Below are 22,395 nucleotides of genomic sequence, written 5' to 3'. Positions count from 1 at the left end.
AGCATCATTCATGTCAAGATAAACTAATTACCTTTAGTCTAATCTCCGTTTCCAATAAGTTCTCCATCAGTGTCATAGATCTTTTCTATCTTGTAATCAAATTCAACTTTTCGACCTAAACTATTCAATTGTGACACACTCAACAAGTTATAGTTAAGTCCTTCTACATAGTAAGAATTGTCACACATGATGTTTTCTATCAGTTTGATTGATCCTTTCCCTTTTATTAGATAGGGTGCATCACTACCAAATATAACACTATTTCCATTATATTGATCAAGGGTAATGAACTTATTTTTATCTCCAACCATGTAATGTGAACATTCACTATCAATAATCCATCTATCACTTTTGTTCACATAAGATATCGATGCAGTGGACTCAACCTCATCAGAATCATCTTTCACAAAAATATACACAACTTCATCACCATAGTCATCATATCTATCTTTTGTTTCCATAGTCATCATATCTATCTTTTGTTTCCTTTTTAGCAATTTAGCGAGACTTCTTTCATTTGTTTTTATAATATTTTCTATTCTCATTTCTTTTACTGCTATATCTGTCTCTACTTCTACTATTCTTCTTCTCTAGAAACCTAGCAGCAATATGACCAACCTCATTACAATTGAAACAAATGGTAGGTGGCTTATATTTGTATTTCCCTTTTCCTCTATGAAGTCTCCTCAACATAAATGCTTCAAGTTCTTCTACATCATCTTCATCTGTATCACTATCACTAGAAACATGCTGGACCTTTCTCTTTTTGTCTTTAGGTTCTTTTAGTGATAGTTTAGCTTTGAAAGAAGATTCAACATTTTTAGTTTTGAAATTATTAAAATTAGAAAGTTCAAAAGGTGAGTCTACCCATCATTCCTTCAAGGATTAGATTACTACCAGGAATACACCTTAGTTATAGTATGGCAAAGACTCTAATAGCATAGATAAGTAGTAGGGTTCTCAATACTTTATTGATCATAGTCTCATCTTCAGTAATACCATTTTCTCCTCTGATAGCATTTGCAACATCTTTGATTCTTGTGCAATATTGTACTATAGTCTCACCTTCTTACATTTTCATGTCAATGAACTTTTCTCTTAAACTTGTATCTTTGGCTCATAGCATCCATAGATCATCTCTACAGCATTCTTAGTAGAATAACATTCTTTGATGTTATCAAACTTTGAGTAGATTAAGGTAGAGGCAAGATCTAATATTGCCCAATTATATTCTTTCTTATTTTTAGATCATCAGTAGTAAGGGCTCTAGTAGGATCAACATGCTGAGTGGTGATGGTAGATTTTCATAGTCTCCAAGACCTCCTAGATGTAGCTTAATCAAACTTTTCTATGAAGGAAAATTTTCCTTGTTTAGTTTGGGCACCTCCTTTCTATATATCTTGATCTTTAGCTATTAGTACCTTCAAACTATTTCCTCATAAGCACCAATGCTCTGATACTAATTTTTGTATTTTTTAAAAATAACTTAGAGGGGGATTAATTAGTTATCCAAGGTCCAAATGTATAAATAAAACTTTTAGTGCTTAACAAATTCATATCCATAAAACCATATTATGCATGCATCCATTAGATCATCCAATACCTTAATTTAGTAGGTCACTGTCCTCGGTCAAAATAACTTTGTAGAAATGTGAACATGAAATGATACAAACTCATTCACACAATTTGACACAAGGATTTTATGGGGAAACCCAATTTGGAAAAAATAACCAGTAGCATGCTACCCAATTTCACTCTTCTAAAGTGGTGCCCTATTAAAGGCCAGCCCTGTTAAAGTTTACAATACACACTGTTAAATGTGACTTGATTAAAGTATTCCAATCACCCTATTAGGAGTGAGCCTTGTTAGATAACTTTAGAACATTACATTATAATTTGACGTAGTTAAAGGATTTTCAAATGACTATTAGGTCAACCTTAATCCAAAGGATTTATCCATACTAATACATTTGTTAGAAAGTAACAATAGGAATTGATCTGATAATAAAATACCACTCACTTGTAGATTATAGATCTTTGGTTTAGTCCTTCATTCTACTTGGCATTCATACTCTTCATCTCTGACAGCTTGTTCACCCTTCAAGAATTCAACCTCTTAAGCTTTCTTTCTTTGTATACCAATTACAGTCTCTTCGATTTGGCCAGTGGATGAAGCAACACCATAGACTTCTTCTCATCCTTAATTTCTCGCAGATGACAACCTTTGCTTCTAACCTACTATCTCTATATATAGAGAATTTAGATCTTTTGTTGTTTAACCACGATCGTTCATTTTAGGGTTAGGTAAGATTCAATGAATCTTCCCAATTTTCCATTTTAGCTCCTCTAGAAACTTCTTCTACAATCTTCCTTGAATTCACCTCAAAATAGTTTATCTTGAATTTTGTGCCACCAACTCATCATTCTTATCTTCCAAATGCTTCACATAATTCAAGAAATCAAATTAGTCAACCCAAATTTGTAAAATCTTCAATATAATTTTTTTTCACTTAGCATCTACATTGTTCACTTGGCAATAACATTCTTCTAATGCTCGACCAACACTAAGTTTCTTAGCATGAACTAAGTCTTCTTAGCTCAGTCACTACTATTATTTCCCTAATGCTTAGCACTTACTAAATTTTATTGATACTCAACATATACTAACTTTCTTTTTGGCCTCAACTAGAATTTGCTCAGCATACACTATTTGCTCAGTCGGGCTTGGTAGACACTTTTTATGAAAACACTTCTTCTTGGCTTAGCTAAAGTAATCATTTACTTTAGCCTTAAGTAGATAAAAAATACATAATATCATCAATGTCTTACTTAGTCGTAAGGATCCTTTTATATACTAATTAATTCAACCTTTCTCTAGGTTATGTTGTTATTGTTATGATAAAATTGTAGATAGAAATAACAATTATGTACAAATATAAACAATAATAGAAAATAAATATCATATAGAAGAGAACACAAGATACCAAGATTTAATGTGGTTCGCCCAATCCTTGGGCTATGTCACCAAATAGTAAGTCCAATATTATTACACTCCAATGATTATAACTTGATTACAATCTATAATTTCTTACAACCTAATACCACCACAAGAAGCAATTTTTACATCACCCACAATGAAACAATCTGTAACCCTAAGCCCTTTTTATAGAAGTATTTTTATCACTTTGTCATTAAGAAATTATGGAGTATCAGTACTTCCCTAATAAATCACCACAATCTAAGAATCTCCCACTTGGGGACTAATCAGGTTCCACACTAAACAAAAATCTCCCACTTGGAGATTGATCTTATGACCATGTCACTATTCTATGAGGTGCCCACTAGATCAAACCACCCTAGACATTGCTACTCTTTTATTCTAGTTGAGTCTAAAAGACCAACAAAAGCTAAAGAGGAATTTAGCTTCTCCCTTGTCACTAGCTTTGTAAACATATATGCTAGATTGTCATCTATATGTATCCTATCGAGCTTTAACTATCCATCATCCAAAATTGACCAAATCAAATGGTACCACAATTGAATGTGTTTTGTCTTTGAATGAAGAGCTGAATTGTTTGTAAGATGAATGAAATTTTGACTATCTATAAATAAATAATTATCCCTTTGAGGGTGTCCAAATTCTTCCAAAAAGAACTAAAGCCATATCATCTTCTTAGTTTCCTCTATAGCAGCAACATACTTAGCCTCTATAGTGGATAAAGCATTAACCTTCTATAACCTAGAAACCTAGCTTATGGTTGCCCCATAAATAGTAAATACATAACTTGTAGTACTCCACATGGTATCAATATTGCTTGGAAAATTTGAGTCAACATATCCCTATAAATTAATAGTAGAGCCCCCAAAGTGTAAACACTTATGGGATATTCTTCGCAAATATCTTAGAATCTATTTGACTGCATTCCAATGCTTAATTCCTAGATGACTCATATATCAACTAACAAATCTCACTGCATGTGCAATATCTTGCCTTGTACATATCATAGTATACATCAAGATTCCTACACCTAAAGCATAAGGTCCCTTAGACATCTTATTCTCCTCTTCTTGTGTCTTGGGGCATATCTCCTTAGTCAACTTCAAATGACCAGGTAAAGGTGTGTTAATAGCTTTAGCATTCTCCATAGAGAAACATTGCAACACCATCTCAACATAATCAGCTTGAGATAGCATCAGTTTCTTGTTCTTCCTATCTCTACAAATCTTCATACCAAGTATTTTTTTACTGCCCCCAAATCCTTAATAAAAAATGCATGTATTAACTAGCATTTCAACCCCTTAATGTGATCCATGTTAGACCCAACTACAAGCATATCATCAATATATAAACATAAATAATGAATTTTTCATCATCCAACCTCTTAAATTAAACATAATGATCTAAATGACACCTACTATATGCATGCTCATGCATAAAATTGTCAAATTTTAGATATCATTGACGAGGTGCTTACTTCAAGCCATATAAACTTTTCTTCAAATTGCACACTAGGTTCTCCTTACCTTTGACCTCAAATCCTTGTGGCTATACCATATATATCTCTTCATCCAAATCAGCATGAAAAAAGGTTATTTTAACGTCAAGCTACTCCAAATGCAAATCTTTAGTAGCCATAATACTTAAAATAGTATGGATAGAAGTCATTTTCACTATAGGAGAGAATATCTCATCAAAGTCAATGTCCTTTTTCTATGCAAATCCTTTTACAATTAACGTAGCTTTAAATCTTTTCTTACCTCTATCCTTTTCTTTTAACCTATAAACCTACTTATTTTGTAAAGCCCTTTTACCTATAGGCAACTTGCATAAATCCCATGTCTTATTTTTCAGCAAAGAGTCCACTTTGTCTTTCATGAAAAAATCTCACTAAATCTTAGTATCTATTGGGACTAAAAATTGCATGGTTCATTTTAGTCACATTTCAAAATTTTTGAGAAAATCAGGCCTATAAATGCTTTGTGAAGCCTATGTACCCTATTGTTGAGTTAATGCATAAATGGTGTTTAATGTTTCTAACACCCTCCATTTAGCCCATCTACATGTTCCATGATGTTAAATTGAGATTTCAAGCTGTTTGGCAAAGTCTTGTTTTGAGTTGGTGTCTTTTCTACATTTTATCCCTAGTCTCAGATAGCGACAGGAGGTTGTGTTTGTCTTTGAATATCTCGCACTCAAAAATGTGTCATGACTCACCACTTTGGGAGTGTCTATTGTCCTTATCTAAGAGCCTATCTTTCAAATTTTGCATCATTTAGGGTTCATTTGACTAGGTTTTGAATCCCTCAAAGTTGGTCTATTTTTGTTTCCATGATTTTGTACTTTGTTCACATTTCTGGGAAGCCCTATTTGACATGTTATAACTTTTGACCAATTGATCAAAATGTTGAAATTTTTATTGCATTGTATTTTAAATGTCAAAGACTTGTTATGTTTCAAGTTTGATCTTATGATGAATTCATTTGATCAGTTTTCAAATGCAATTCCAATTAGAATTTCTAACTTTTTATTGGTATCAGAATTTGCAAATTGTTTGGTAGCCCTATTTGGGATGTTATAACTCCTAATCCATGATTTTTCAAGTTTAATGGATTGTACCCTCATATTATCCTTTAAAAATACTCCAAGTGTGTCAGTTTGCAAGTCATGACAAATCTGTTTGCACACTTTTTCATGTCAATTCCATTTCCAAAAATTGCTTTTATGTCATCCTTTCCAGTCAGCAAATCCAAGTAGCCTACTTTGAATGCTTTCCATTTGCGCCCATTTATTCATCATGAGCCCAAATCGCATATCCATAATGTCCTCATGACAAAGAACCAACACCCCAATTTTTGTCTCCCCATGTGTTAGTTAACCCAATTTTCCAAGCCAAGTTTGAACCCAGTTTATAGATTTTTGACGTGTTTTCTTGCAGGTAAATTTGAGAAGGCAAATTTGATAGTCAATATCTTTTGAGTGGTAATTTTTCATGAGACGAGATTCAACAACGTAAAACTGTGCAGAGCAGAGAGTCAGTGTGTCAGATTTATGAGCTTAAGCAGGTGATTTGGTCAGTTTTCAAAGGCAGTCAACGGACTTCTTGACATCAAATTCATAATTTCTGGATCTATGGTAAAATGAGTTTTAAATGTTGTTTTAGTGATGAATTTTTTTTTCAATCAGGATGAGATACCAAATGGATTAATCTGAAGGATCAGTCACTTGAAAATGATTTTTTTTTCAATCGGGCCACCATGTGACCCGACTCATATGATCAAGATATGGTTTTATCAACATTGATACATTGGAGGGGTGACTTAGTCTTAATGGGATCCCCATTTTTACACAAAGGGAGATTCAAGCCCATGAAAGGATGTTAAACCTGAGCAACATCAGTGTGACCATGTTTTTGATGGTTAATGTCCAAACAAAGCAATTCAGTTCAAAAGGCACAAAATTTTCTTAGAGGATCTATTTAATGGCCACGAGTAGCTATGGATGAGGATTTTGGGAACTTGACAAAGATGTTCAATGCCTAGAAATCAATTGTGGTAGTTCCAGAGATAGATGCCAAATTTAAGATTGTTGTCCTAGCTTCACAACAAGATCATTGCTTGGTTGATTTGTTGCATGAATGGCAGGAAGGGAAACTTCCTGTTGAAATCACTTGTGTAACAAGCAACCATGATTAAGAGCCAAACACTCATGTCATTCAGTTCCTTGAATGCCATGGAATTCCATACCATCATTTTCAACCAAGTAAAGAAAATAAGAGGGAGGAGGAAATCTTGAAATTGGTTGGCAACACAGATTTCATAGTACTTGCTTGATGCATGCAGGTCCTATCCAATTTTTTTAGATAACTATGGAAAGGATTTCATAAATATTCATCATGGGCTTTTGTCATCTTTCAAGGGAGGAAAACCTTTCAGACAGGCTTTTGATGCAGGTGTAAAATTGACTGGTGCAACCAGTCATTTTGTAATAGTAGAACTTGATTGTGGGCCTATCATAGAGAAAATGGTTGAACACAACACTCATAGGGATATATTATTGTCATTTGCACAAAAATCTAAGAATCTTGAAGAAAAGCACCATTCACAATTTCAAATCACTCATCCAAGAACACTGAACAGTCAACACCAGTTTGGAAGTGATAGTAATGAGAATGTTTTGCAAGCTAAAGCTATGAGATAAGGGTAAAGCATGTGGAAAGAAAGCTTATCATGGACAGAAGGATATCCATGAGCGTGTAGTAGGGGAGCCACATTTTCAGCAGATGAAGTAGCTACAATGAAGGAAGAAGGGTCGTCCATGTCTACAACAGATTCAATTCATTAGAAGGCATGAAATAAAGCCGCAAACCACAAGAGGAACAAAAATGTTAAAAAGCACTCCACTCTGAAGACAAAGCCACTTGCAAAGAAATTTAGCCGCCATGTTAAGTAAAGAAGAAGGTGAGCCAAAGATCATCACACAAACTGTTTGAGCACATACCCAAGCTAGATGTGGTATTGTGGACAGTAATGATTTTGGCCTACGCACATAATGGTTTGGAAGAGGCAAAGTGTGTGAGGAGATTAAAAGGAGGTACCAAGCATGAAGCCACCCCACCCATGTGAAGCAAACCATAGTTCATGTAAGTCAAGGAAAAGGCATTTAGTGCAAAATTTGATAGAGGAGAATCCCTATGTGAAAACCATGGACTTCAATGCAAGAGCAAGGAGAAAGCCGCTAGTTTTCAACCAACGAAAGGGCATAAATACCCATGTTATAATAGAGGAACTCCACACTAAGTGACAGAGTTTGCACCTTGAAAGATAAAAAGGGGATTCGTGTGATGAAAATGCAGTCATAAAGGAGAGAACAGAGACAAAGTATTTAAATAACATTTGTCCCATATTCTTTGTGAAAATTGTTTGAGAGTTGTTTAGCTACAACTTAACACTTTAAGCTCTACAAATTAAAGTAAGAGGCTTTTGGAGGCCATGGAGTGTGCGCGGGACCCATGAAGCTAACCCAGGTGACGTCAACGAGAGAAGTACCAAAATCTTAATTGAAGAAATAAAGGAGCTAATGTGGCAAGCAATGAACACGATTGTGCCACATGGTAGATCAAATGACACCTTCATTCTTGCAAAAATAAGTTGCGAGGATGTTAAAAAATGTGAGAAAGCAGGTAATTGATGTGTGGCAATGTGGGCTTCGGGTGTAGTGAAATGCAACTTTAGATGAAGGCATTAGATCATGACACGTGTTGCAATCTGACTGTCAACGCAAAACTGCAAAATCAAGATGTGTTGGATTTGAAAAATGCGGGCATGCGGGCAACTAGTGATGTGGCAACTAGCCCTGGTGGTGCTGAAGTGGTAGATGATGCACGGGTCTGGGCCAATCAAAGGCCCCCACGTGGTAGACAGGGCTTGGTCAACAGGGGGTTGACCCCAAATTTGAAGACATAAAAAGAATAAATGTTTTAAATGCCATTTTAAAATGTCTTTCAAATTGGATGGACTTGCAGATTTGTTTTTAAATTTAAAAGGCAATAATTCTAAAGTTTTAACTTTAGAATTTTTAAAAAAAATTTCAAAATTTAAAAAAATCAAATATGCAGACCTGGGCATTTCTAGCAGAGGAAGACATTTTCAAACAAACTTTCTGGGGGTTTTCGGAAGGCAAAATAGGCAATGTTGTATATCGTCGGAATCATGAGAATTTGAATTTTTCGATTCCAAAATCAATTTTTGCACAGGAAGTAGTCTGTTCATGTTATAGAAGGTTTTGTCCCAGATGTCTAATCTGCAACCACATTTAGGTGATGAAGTTCAGAATTGATTTTTGGCAAGGTAATGACCTGAATATCCATAAAAGATGGTAAAAATGCAGTTTGGGTTGAATTCAAATCAGGTTCACTCCATAAAAACCAAATTTCACTAGCATTCTCATAAGACAGTTAAAATATTTTGGTGACTCACATAGTTTTCATCATTTAGAAAAGGATATTTTGCAAGCGTGTTACAGAAAATGATGAAACAAGATCAGATCAAAAGGGGAAGGAAGAAGAGAATCTTTTTAGTTGCAAAAGAGGGAATTTCAATTGGACAAATGTCAATTGTAGATTGAATCTGGGAATTCACCTTTGTCTATATCTTTCTTTCTTTCTATCATTATAGGGGTTCCAATTTTTGGTTCCAGTCTTTGGAGAGAAAACCAGTCACTACTGAGATACCAAGTTTTGGATCCAATTTTTATGTGTTTCCATATTGTGATACCACATATTTTTCAGAAATTTCTCTTGTATGAACAACAATAGGAAGATAAATATAGATAGTTCAGATCTATTAGGTTGTTTCATGTCTTTCATTTCATGCATATGACTGTATAACTTCAAAGAAATAATGTAAAGAGCAGCAGATGATTAAGTTTCAATTGAATCTTGTCTCCATTCTCAATGAGTTTCAATGCTTTATGATCTCTGAACAAAGAGCTTAGGTCATAGTTGGAGTCCCTTAAGACTATATGTTGTTTCATTGTTGTTGATAATTCAAGGAATTGTATAAATGCTTCATAGAAATCAATAGGGTTGCAGATTTATTGAGGAGGATATTTGGTAAGAATGAGATTTAAACTGAACATAGATGTCTATTTACAAGTTAAATAGATATATCTATATATGAAGATACACATATGTCTCAGATATTCATATGTATTTTTGTGACCCATGAATTTGCCCAAAGGATTAGGCACTGATCAGCTACAGGGTCACTTAGTTCTTGTTGCTGCATATCTAAGGGTTTGTTGAACTCAACATTATTAATTAAATGTTCTTTCCATTTTATGTTGAAGGACTTAAATAGAATGCTCTCACTCAACTTATGAATATTCTAGATTTGCATTTAGCTACTACATATCTATGTCATTTCATGAGTTACTAGGAGATATAAGGGTTTCATCTGCTTAATAGATTTAGGGATATGTTTTTGCACTGGTACGATATCATTTGAATCTTAGGTCTACCTGCCTAGGTTTAGCAGAGCCTAAAGTAGAAGAAGGGTCATGCCTTATAGTTGGCCTATTGTCAGAAATGGCATGTTGAAAATGGGAGTTAGCTTCCCCTAGATGTATCACTTTCTCAGTGGGATAATTGAAAACCCTCCAGCATTTTCAAACACCAACAGTGTCCACCTATATAACTTCATCATAACATTCAATTTCCCCAACATTGGTTAGTAAAATAGAATAGAAAGAGGGAGAAAATCTTTCTAGAGGTCTAATTAGTCTTGATGACCATCTAAAATTCATTGGGGTGTGAGGTATTTTTTTTTTGTAGTTGTTGCACATCATGAGGAATTGCTAGAACATCTTCTTTTGGAGTATCATCCAACACTACATAATCATCTTCTTTCTTCTCATGTTGCTGCAACAAGTCTTTGTATAACACTTTCTCATTCAATATGACATCCCTACTTCTTACAATTTTATGATTTTAAAAATTCAAAATCCTTTAACTAAATTCATTAATGCCACATCCAACAAATACACATTTCTTTGACTTAGCCCTTAGCTTGGTTTGATTTTTAAAATCTATATAAGCAAATTCTTCACAACCAAAGGTTTTAAGAAAAGAATAACTCACCTCCTTACTAGTCCATGCTTCCTTTGGAATACCATAGCTCAAAGGAGTAGAGGGACCTTTATTAATCAAATATATAGCAGTATTGATATCCTCTACCCACATGTTTAAGGGCAACCCAACATGTAACCTCATGCTCCTTGCATGCTCCACTATTGTCATGTTCATGTGTTAAGTCACTCCATTTTCTTGTGGAGTCCTTGGAACAATTTTTTGTCGACAAATACCATTAGTGGAGCAATAATATTCAAATTCATGACTACAATACTCACCACCATTATCAAATTTGAGATATTTTAATTTCTTACCAGTCTCATTTTCAACCAAGCAGTTCCATTTCTTAAAAGTTTGAAATACAAAAAATTTCTATCTAAGGAAATAAACCCATACTTTTCTATTTGCCTCATTAATAAATGTAACATAATAATGAGAGTCACAAGCAATGACACCTGAGTAGTTCCCCATAGATCTATATGTACAAGCTCTAATTTGTCACTTTTATTTTCCTTGTCAGTATTCACAAAACTCACTCACTTTTGTTTTCCATACACACAACTTTTATATAAATACATATTAACACATTTTAAACTTGGTAAAACTTTCTTTGAATAAAGTACTCTCTTACCTTTCTCACTCATGTGCCCAAGTCTTTTCTACCACAACACTATATCAAAATCTACAACAACTATTTGTTCTCCTTGCTCAACTACAATAATTGTTCTTAGATATTCATTTTTCTCTAAAAAAATTAAAGTAGAAGGAACAATATTACTTTTACAAAGATATAAGGTACCTACTTTCACACCTTTTTCTACTACAAGGGAACCTTTTGAAACCTTCCAATTTTTATCATTAAAAGTAACTGCATAACCTTCTTCATCAAGTTGCCCTACTAAAATTAAATTTCTACTCAACCTTGGAACATGTCTTACCTCATGTAGTAGACAATGATTCTCATTCTACAACTTAATCTTAACTTTTCCCTTTCCAAAAATTTGATAGGATTCATTATCCCCCAAATAAACAAGCTCAAAATCTCCTTGGGCATAATCAATGAAATAACCTCTATGAGGTGTAGCATGAAATGAAGCACCAAAATCTAAAACTCATGAATCATCAACACCTTCTAAAGATAGAAGCAAAGCATCCTCTTCAGATTTGTTACTTACCACATTTGCCTCCTTGACTCCATCTTTTTCTTCCCCTTCATTTTTCTTTCAAATCTAGTAATCTTTCTTTTTATGCCTTAGTTTTTCATAGTACCAACAATTGTTTGTGATGAGGCTAATTATTGCCTCTATTTTATGATAGTTTTAAACACTTTGTTGAACACTCTATTTTATTTTCATCAAGACATTTGTGAACTTATGTTTACCTGAACTGATGATTAACTTATGGGTAGATAGTATGTCAACCTTTGCCAATATTATATATCGTATGTAGTATTTCATATAATCATCAGAATGTGTTTTCTTATATTTGAATTTAATTTGATAATGCTTATTTGCAAATATCTCTACATTATAACTAACCTATTAGCAAAGAAGTTGAAGATGATTAGAAGAATTCAAAGATGAACGTTGAAAACAGCCAATAGCATCCAAGGAGAAGAGATGTTGAGGTTTAGCCATGGTAGAAAAAAATCATAACAATATGAAAGGACATGGCTATGAGTATGGAGGAGCTATGAAGACTTACTACATTCTCTGCATTTATTATTATGTCAAAACAGTTGTTTAGACTTTATTATTCCTGCCTTGAGCTATTATCTTTTCTTCCCATCTTGAGATGTTATCTTTCCTTCTTTTTCGCTTGTGAATTTATGCTAGTTTGTTTCCTTTTCTATTTTGGAATAAGCATCAATCTTATATGTGTAGGGATCAAAGCAATTATGTTAGGGGTTAGAAGAAGAAAGTTTATAAAAACAAACTATTAACTCTTGCATTGAGTTTTTTTTATAGTTCTATGTATTGTTCCCATGTAATGAATTTCTAAAATGTAATGAAACAGTTTTTGACTTATATCCTATGTTAGAAGATTAGAAGAAGCCAACCAAGGGGGGCCACTTGGAAGGTGGATTAGATTAGAGTAGTATAGATTTATTTTCAAGCATTTTTAGTATTGCAGGTAGAAGTTGTAAGTTCCTTCCTATAGCATCTATGAGAATAGTTATAGTAGATGAATTGAGTTGGAAAATATGTTAGCATTTCATTGCATTTCCAGTATTCATTTCAGTAAAGATTCAAGCATATTAGTTTCCTGCAAAAATAGTGTAGGTTTGTTTTCTTTCATTTTACTTTCGTATGGCATAAGCATAATGACTCATTAAGAGACCTAGTGCACATATTGTGCTGACCATTTCAAGTATATGTCCCTAGGTTGACAAGATTAAATGCACCTCATAGTGGGAAAAATAATCTTTAGATTGAATACACTAGTCCTAAGCATGGCCTTGAGCATGATTATTATACACCTATTGTAAGGAAAACCATTTTTGGCACCATTATCGGGGATGGTGTCAAGCTAGGAGCATTCTTGAGTCATAGTTCTTAGATAAAGTTTTTTTAAATTTCTATTTTTAAACCTTTCTTCACCAATGTGAAGAATTCAATTGCAAGTATCGAAGAGGAAGACAATGAGATGAATATGGAAGATTGTTTTCATGGGAGTTTTTTAATTTGAATGAAGAAATTGAAGAAGAAGAAGTTGAGTTTCAATTTGAAGATGCAAGCCCTATTTTTTCTATAGAATCATCCTCAAGAGTAGAACCTATATATACAAGTGGTCTTCAACCTTTTGCTGAAATTTTGGCTAGTTTCCTTGATAATACTACTTTAAATCCACCAGTTGTTAATAATGCAATACCTAATGTTCCTTTTCAATAGAAACCTCATAATCTAATACCTCCAGTAATTGCACAACCTACATTTCTGTTTCCTCTCCCAAGCCTTACAAATACTGATAATCTCAAGAATATACCTGTAGCTACTCTTCCAAAGTTCTATGGCCTTGCAACTAAAGACCCTGATACTTTTTTGTTTGAATTTGACATACTTAATTATCGTTTTGACTACAACACTGATGCTCATAGGCTCAAATTATTTCTAGCAACATTGAAAGAGCCAGCTCTACTATGGTTCATGGGCTTACGAGTCAATGCAGCAGGAACTTGGGATGCAATGCAAACTCTATTTCTGGATAAATATTAAGAGTATTGCAAAGTACCTAGTTCAAGAGGAGATGATGTGTTTAGGATATCATAGAAGGAGGAAGAAACATTGGAAGACTATGTTTCGTGTTTCATGTATACACTACAAAAGAACCCTCAGCATGTGTTGTCCAAGGATTCACAAAATCTAGTCTTTCTAAGAGGTGTGGATGATAACTATCTAGAAGCACTAGACCTAATGGCTAGCGATGATGTATATCAAGCTTCCTATGATGACCTCAAGAGGATCTGTCAAAACTATTCAAGGTCAACTATGAAGAAAGGTCATGGACCTTGTTCTACAGTCACTAAAGGAATTAGCCAAGGTATTTCAAAGCTCAAGATATCTAACCTATTGTCAAATTTCAAGCAGGACATCATAAATAATGTTGCTACACATCTCAATGCAATGATTGCAAAGAAGAAATATGTAGAAGTTGAGTTACAACTAGCTAAATACTACCCTCATTGCTAGAAGCAAAAGAAGGATTACCAATGCAAACTAGTTGCAAGTATGGAGAACCAACATCTTCCAACTAAGTACCTTAAGATAGATGGAGATGATAAGAAATTATTTTTTGTTGCTCAATGTTAGCCATGGTCCCAATGTCAAGGTATTCCTTAGGACCCTTTGCAAAATTCAAATTCATATGGTAATCAATGGAAAAACTATAATCCCCAAGGTCCTCCACAATATCAACCTAATTGAAATAATGTTGGTCAAAACAATCTACAATAACCCCAATGGCCTCAGAATTGCCAATCGTCTTGCACCAACCAATAGAATAATGAATGGTAGGATCAATAGAACTACTGGCAAAACTAGTAGAACCAATGGAAACCACCCCAAGGGAATTGGCAATCTATGAACCAATGGAGGGGATCTCAATAGTGGCCTAACCAAAATACGAGTACTCCACAATTACCACTCCCAGTTCAACAACTTTCTCTAATGCGACTAACTACAAATCCTGGACCTCAAAAGAAAACATAGTTACCTGCACAACCTTAGCAAAATCAAAATAGCCAATAGCCATAGCAACCCATGTATATTGCTAATGCTCAACAATATCCTACTTACACTTTGAGTGTTGTAGATATACATTTGAGATCTGGTACAACTTTACCAGTGCCTAAACTACCTCTTATAACTAAAATACCAAATAATCCTATAGCATCAGAACCCTCAATCACTAAAGAGGTTGACCCAACCAATGTCACTATCTCAACCCAAGCTCAACTAGTGGTGGAACCTCCTTTTCCAGAAAAGCTTATATGAAATGAACCTATACAAATAGAGGAATAGCCTTTTGATATTGTTGATTAGTTAAAGAACATGCATATCCAAATAACCCTATTCCAAGCCATTAAAGATGTTCCAATCTATGGAAAAGCCATTAGAGACACCTACCTAAAGAAGCCTAGAAGGAAGAAAAAGACCCCACCACAATCTATGTTGTGGGACAATTGGTTGACATTATGTTAGGAAAATTGATCACACTAAAATATTTTGATCTAAGTAGTCCAGTTGTGGATATGAGTATAGATGGGTAGTTTGTTAAAATTGCTTTAATAGATCTTGGTGCTGCTATAAATTTCATGACCAAGGACACTATGAAGAAGTTGAAAATAGAAGGATTAAGGGCTACTCCAACAATTCTGCAAATTGTAGACAGTTCTACTATCACTCCTGATGGGATGATAGAAAACATAGTTGTAACTTTAGACTCTCTAGAGTATCCAGCAGACTTCATGATTCTGTCCTCCCAAAGTTAATCTGTCCAGTTACCCTTTCATCCTAGGTCAACCATGGTTAGCTATAGCTGATGCAAATATAAGTTGTAGATTAGGGATATGACCATATTGTTGGAAATGATTTAAAAGATCATGAATGAAGAATGATGGAATTGGTAAAGAATGTTTTCAATCATTGTTTTGTCATTGATGTCAAACTTGCTACTTGCAGGAATGAAAATTGCTTAAGTGATCCAAATACTATCAATTGGTTGATTGACAAGGAGGAGGCAATCAATAAGATGTATCTAGTGCACCTAGAGAAAGGATGAAGTTATGATGTTGTAATGAAGTATAAGGATCAGCTAAGCCATTGATGAAATAGTGTATTGATGACATACTCTAAGACATAGGGAATGGACACACTAAGACACATCAAAGATGTAAGGTTTAATTAAGTCATTTGTAGAACTTGACTAAGTTCATTTGTGAGTGCCAAGAAAGCTAGTTAAAGCCGAGAAAGTTCAACTACAATGTGTGTTGAGCAATCCTTCAAGTGTCGAGTAACACAAAAGGTGCCGAGCAATCCTTCAAGTGTCGAGTAACACAGAAGATGTTGAGCATTAGTAAATGTAGTAGAAGTCGAGTAACACAAAAGGTGCCAATCATCAACAGATGTAGTAGAAGCCAAGTGATTCAAGAAAATAGTAGAACCCAAGCAATACAAGAAAGCTTCAAGTGCTGAGTAAAGTAAAAACTACAAAGGATTCCAAGCAATCCAGACCCAGTTAATGCTGAGCATCAGTAAACCAATGATGCCGAGTTGCTACATTATTGTTAAGATAAAAAGATTTGCTAGATTAGTAACAATAAGTTTGTTACATTGAATTTTGTGAATTATTTCGATGATAAGGATGATGAGTAGATGTCACAAAATTTTATGTAAATCATGCAAACCAATTTTGAGTGAATATTGATGGACTTATCATGAAGTTTCTGGAAAAAACAATTTGGAGGGAAAATGATATCATTCTTTCAAATCAAATCAAATTGATGAGCGGGAAGATTTGAGCAGGAAATGAAGAACAAAAATTCTTTATAAGGAGTTACAGATCAGAGATCAAGAGAGTGAGAGTGAGTTGGTCATAAGTGTGGTCATGCGAAGAAGCCAAGAGAAGGCTAGTGTAAAGTGTCAAAAAGGAGGACACAGCGAGGAGTAAGCACAGAGCATCAAGACTCTGAGTTGATCAAGTGACCATAGAATGCATTGGCATAACAAGTGGAAGAACTCAAGGAGATAAATCTTGAAGGGTGGACATGTTTTTAGCACTGTAAGGAAGAAAAGAAAAGAAAAAAAAGAAAGGAACTAAAGGGTGATATGAAATCTGCAAGGTTAGAGTTGCAATCTTTATCAGGTCAAAACCTTTCAAATACTTTCTTACCATTGTATTAGATATTGAAATCCTACATTGCTAGGTTAGCTTAATAGCTAAGTGGATAAGCCTTAGGAAAAGGATAGAAGATCCCTAGGAGAAGGATAGGAGATCCTTAGAGAGGGATACAAGATTCTTTTGAGAAGGTAACTATAAATCCCATGGACTTGGGTGGGCCTAATAGCTCTATGTAAATCCTTTAATAGGGTGGCATTCTAAGCTGAATGTTCTTAAGTCCTCTAATAGGGTACACCCCTAATAGGGTGTAGAAATCCTTTAACAAGGTCACATCTGATAGTGTGTAAAGCCTTTAACAGGGAAAACCATCAAAAGTGGTTGAAATCTATTGCATAGTAATTTTGTGGGTGTCATCCCCACCCTAGTTTTACCTTCTTATTCCTGGAGGGTTTTTGGGTCACCAAAATCTCAAGTGTTATTTGGTGATGCATGTTTACTTTTCATGATTGTTTAATGTTTAATTGCATGCATGATAAGAAAGTAAAAAGGCTAGTACTTCTGATTCAACCCCCATTTTATTAAAAATTTTGCATTGGACATTATTGGACCTTGAATAACTGATTCACCCCCCCCCCCCCCCCTCTTAGTTATTCTAAAAGAATTCTAACACATATCTAATGGCCAATCAACAAAGAAATTTGATTTATATCCTCTAGCACAACCATTACTAGATTTGAGCACATCTATTTGGCTAGATTTAGGGGATGAAGAAGACTAGTTAAATTCTATAGTATAGCTCATGATGTTACTAAGACAATCCTTTCTAAAGTTACAAGAGGAAGATTTAGTACTTTAGAGTATTCTTACTAACAATTGTGTAGTAGAAAAAGATGTATCTAAAAGTTCTATGTTGGAATTAATCACATATGAGGAATGTGATGAGAGTTCTACTCTACTCAAAGAATCTAACATTCTTCATCCACTCTTACCATGTGAATAAGAAGCAAGTTTAATCTCTGAAGCTACTACGATAAAGTCTACCACTACTGTTGAATTGTCAATAGGTCATAATCTCCATGTTAACCCCAAACTAACATCCACACAAATGGAATAGTTAACAAAGTTTCTCCAAAAGCATGAAAAGGCTTTTGCATGGGACTATGGTGATATGAAAGGGTTGAGTCCTACATTGTGCACCCATATGATATACATCAATGAAGGGTGTCTACGACTCTGTCAACCCCAAATAAGGATAAATCCAAGCTTTAGAGAAATAGTTAAAACTAAATTGCAAAAATTACTTGATGCTAGTTTTATTTATCCAATATCTAATAGTAGATGGGTGTCACCCTTGGTAAATATGCCCAAAAAGGGAGGAAAATGGAGTATTTGTGTAGATTACAAATAATTGAACAAGGTCACCAAAAAGGATCGCTTTCCTTTACCATTTATAGATCAAGTTCTAGACACTCTAGCTAGAAAGAAGTATTTCTCTTTTCTAAATGGGTATAGTGGTTATAATCAAATTAGTATTGCTCCTAAAGACTAAGAAAAAACCATGTTCACATGCCCATGGGGTACTTTTGCATACTCTGTTTTGCCATTTGGTCTATGTAATGCTCCTATAATGTTCCAATGAGATGTTATTAGCATATTTACTGATATATCACATGATTGAATAGAAATATATATGGATGATTTCACAACATTTGGAGTCACCTTTGAGGAAGCAATGATGAATATTGAAAAAGTTTTGGTAAGGTGTCAAGAACATAACTTGGCACTTAATAGTGAAAAATGTTTCATGCTCATGCAAGAAGGTGTGGTACTAGTCATTTCATATCACCTGCAAGAATTCAAGTGGATTCAACTAAGATAGAGGTAATTCAAACATTGCCCGTACCTACAAAATTGAAAGATGTAAGATCTTTTCTAAGTCATGTTGGATATTATAGATGTTTCATAAGAGATTTCAGTAAAATAGCTAGTTCCTTGTATAAATTACTCACAAAGGAAGCTGAATTTAGTTGGACATCTAAATGTAATGAAGCCTCCCTATAGCTTAAGAAACTTCTCACTACAGCTCTAGTTTTATAAGGCCCTGATTGGAATTTTCCTTTTCATATATATATAGATGCTTTTGACTATGCCATAGGTGCAGTTCTAGGACAAAAATCTCAAAAATTTGAAAATGTAATATATTATATTAGTAAGAGCCTTCATGGACCAGAATTAAACTACATAGTGACTGAAAAAGAAATATTAGCAGTAGTTTATGCCTTGAACAAATTCTAACATTACATAACTAGCTATCCCATATTTGTTCATACTAATCATTTAGCAATTAAATATCTCATGAAAAAACTTGTTATATTAGGTAAGTTAGCAAGATGGTTACTGTTGTTGCAAGAATTTGATATAACTATCATTGATAAGCCTGGAAGAGCCAATGTTGTAACTGATTATTTATCAAGAATCCATCATGATGAAAATGACACTACTCTAGTAGATGATGCATTTTCATATGAGCATTTATTTCATATTGTTGTTTAAACTCCATGGTATACAGACATTGCTAACTACATTGCAACTAATAAAATGTCAAAACATTTTTCTTACAAGGAAAACAAGTTGCTTGTAGAGAAAAGTTTCTATTTCTCTTGGATAGATGATCTCTTGTTTTACACTGGACCTAATCAAGTTATGAGAAGATGTGTGAGAGAGGATGAGACATATAACATTCTACATGCATGTCATAATGAACCATGTGGAGGGCACTTTGCAGTAATAAGAATAGCCTTGAAAATCTTGACAACTGGTTACTATTGGCCTACACTTCACAAAGATACAACTAACCATACACAAAAGTGTGATAAATGTCAAAGGATGGGCCGACCAACAAGAATAGATGAAATGCCTCTTAACCCATAGATGGCATTAACACTATTTGAAAAATGGGGCATGGACTTCATTGGTCCAATTGATCCTCCATCCAATGGGAATCATATATCCTTGTGTGCACTGATTACCTAACAAAATGGGTTGAAGTCAAAGCCATGACGCATGCTCATGATCAAAACGTTGCAAAATTTCTCTATAAAGAAATTTTTACTTGCTATGGTGTACCCAAAGAACTAGTCACTGACCAAGGTGTGCAATTTACCTCTAGTCAAATCTCAAAACTGATGAAACAATATAACATTAGGCATTAGAAATCAAGTCCTTATCAATCTAAAGCTAATGGGCAAGCAAAAGTCACAAATCACAAGATATAGAACATCCTAATAAAAATAGTTCATTTGCACTGTAGGGCTTGGACCAGCAGATTACCAGAAGCTATTTGGGCCTATAGAACAACATGTAAGAATACTATAGGGTTCACACCATTTGATCTCCTATATGGAAAATTAGCAATACTCCCCATTTAATTTGAACATAAAACTTTAAGAACAACACTAGAGTTGGACATTGAACTTCTTGCAGCATAGAGAGAACATCTTCTACATCTTAACTCTTTAAATGAAATATGCAAAGCTACTTTGGAACACACTAAAATTATACAGAATCAAAGAGAAAAATGGCATGACTCTAACATTAGCAATAAACAATTTCAAGTTGGTGACTGGGCACTACTATATGATTCTAGATTTAAAGATATGCTAGGAAAGTTGCAGACAAGATGGTTTGCTCCATATGAAATTAATCATGTCTTTGAAAATGGAGCTATCCAATTAACTACCATTGATCTAGTGCCTTTTTAATTATTATTCAATGGTCATAGAATCAAGTTATATAATCAGCCCCAAACAAAAAAGGATTTCTTGCAGTAGTCAATGGCCAAATTCAAATACAAACCCAGTAACTCTTTCTACAGCTCTTCAACACTAATTTCTTTGTGCATGCCCATAATAAAACTTTATGCCCACATAAAGTTCCAAACTTATCCATTCACTTTCTTATTTCTTCTTTATCCACCTCATCTCATTTCTTTACCTTCTACCCATCCACCTTCCACATCATCATTTTCTAATGCTTTCAATAAACACCACAAGTTTGTTGACGGATGTTGTCACTGCTGATGTAACTTCTGGCACCTTTTGGTATGTGCAATGATCAATTAATAGGTATAAGATTTTCAAATTATTATTCATTTATAGTACACAAATTTTTTTGTTTATATCTAATACTGCATTCTTTATATTATGGTGGTATTATGCTAGTTCCATACCCCGTACTAAGTCAAACAAGTGTGGGCACTTGTCCATATTTCATAGGGGGTAGGGAAGGTTACTAAAACCCAATGACATTCCTATTTATTTGCAAAGATTTTTTCCAAATCTTCATATTTCTTTTATTGATGGAATTCAATTGTCATAAGTACGCAAGTGTCTAGGTTTTGTACCCCTTATTCTTGAATGATTTATTATTGTCAAGCTATGATGTGACCTGTATTTAAATTTCAAGTGATCTAAATCCCATTTTTGGACAATTTTCACACACATCCATGATTTACTCTCATTAAAAGCCATATCATTGCTCATAAAAAATTATTATGACATTAATTACCTGTTAAATGAAATGTGAAAATAGGTTTATAAAATAACAAAAAAAGAAGCATGAATTCATAAGGGGGAAATAGTGCAAGCAGTGTAGACAGTGAAAGTGTTAAGTAGAAATGGGTGGACAATTACAGTGATGAGAGCCAGTGGAGCATGCCATTTTTCTCTCTGATGTAAAGGCAGTGAGGAGATTTAATGTGTGTGGCTGGTTAGGGTATTTCTTAAGTTTAACTATATTTGATGAAGAAGTAGCCACAGAATTCACAAGAACATTTGATGAAGGAGAAGCTTCTATATGGGGTTTAACAGTGGTTGCTATAGAAGATAAAATAGTAGAATTAACTAGGTTATCAGCAATAGGAGAACATTATCCTTATACGCATGATGCAAGATTAGCTAGGGCTCAGTTTTTCATACCAACTGATCCTTAGTTGGATATTACCAAGCAAGGTTGCAAAAGAGCATCTCTTCTACCACCATACAAAAAGTTGGCCATGCACATTATCAAGTACCTCACATGTGAAGGAATATTTTCATATTTACATGCACATCATTTTGAACTACTTAGTTGTATAAGGCATAATCATCCAGTAAATGTTCCCAATTTCTTGTACAGTATGCTATGTATTAGTGTTGAAGAAACCCAAAAGGGAAAGGACAATTTTGTCACCCATCATGCCCTAATTAAATTACTCATAGAAAGATCACTTAGGGATGTTTCTCCCATGTCATAGGAAAACTTTATCCAAGTTGTAACCCTGCAACCCCAAGCTGCCCTTAATGAATAGCCCAATAAGGAGAATGTAGTTCCCATTGATGAACCTACCGAGCAAAGTACTCAAGATGATGAAGCTGACAATGTGCAAGGA

General features: G+C 34.3%; 1 pseudogene; it reads left to right on the top strand.

Moving 5' to 3' along the window:
* Positions 1-6,480: 6,480 nt before the first annotated feature.
* LOC149531915 (formyltetrahydrofolate deformylase 1, mitochondrial pseudogene) lies at positions 6,481-7,198 on the top strand (annotated as a pseudogene).
* Positions 7,199-22,395: the final 15,197 nt, after the last annotated feature.

Source organism: Cupressus sempervirens, chromosome 11 (genome assembly GCF_028749045.1).
Source record: "Cupressus sempervirens isolate cs-2001-9-10 chromosome 11, ASM2874904v1, whole genome shotgun sequence".
NCBI classification, from domain to species: domain Eukaryota; kingdom Viridiplantae; phylum Streptophyta; class Pinopsida; order Cupressales; family Cupressaceae; genus Cupressus; species Cupressus sempervirens.
The sequence above is the reverse complement of the archived record's forward strand: the minus strand, read 5'-3'. Positions and strand labels throughout refer to the sequence as shown.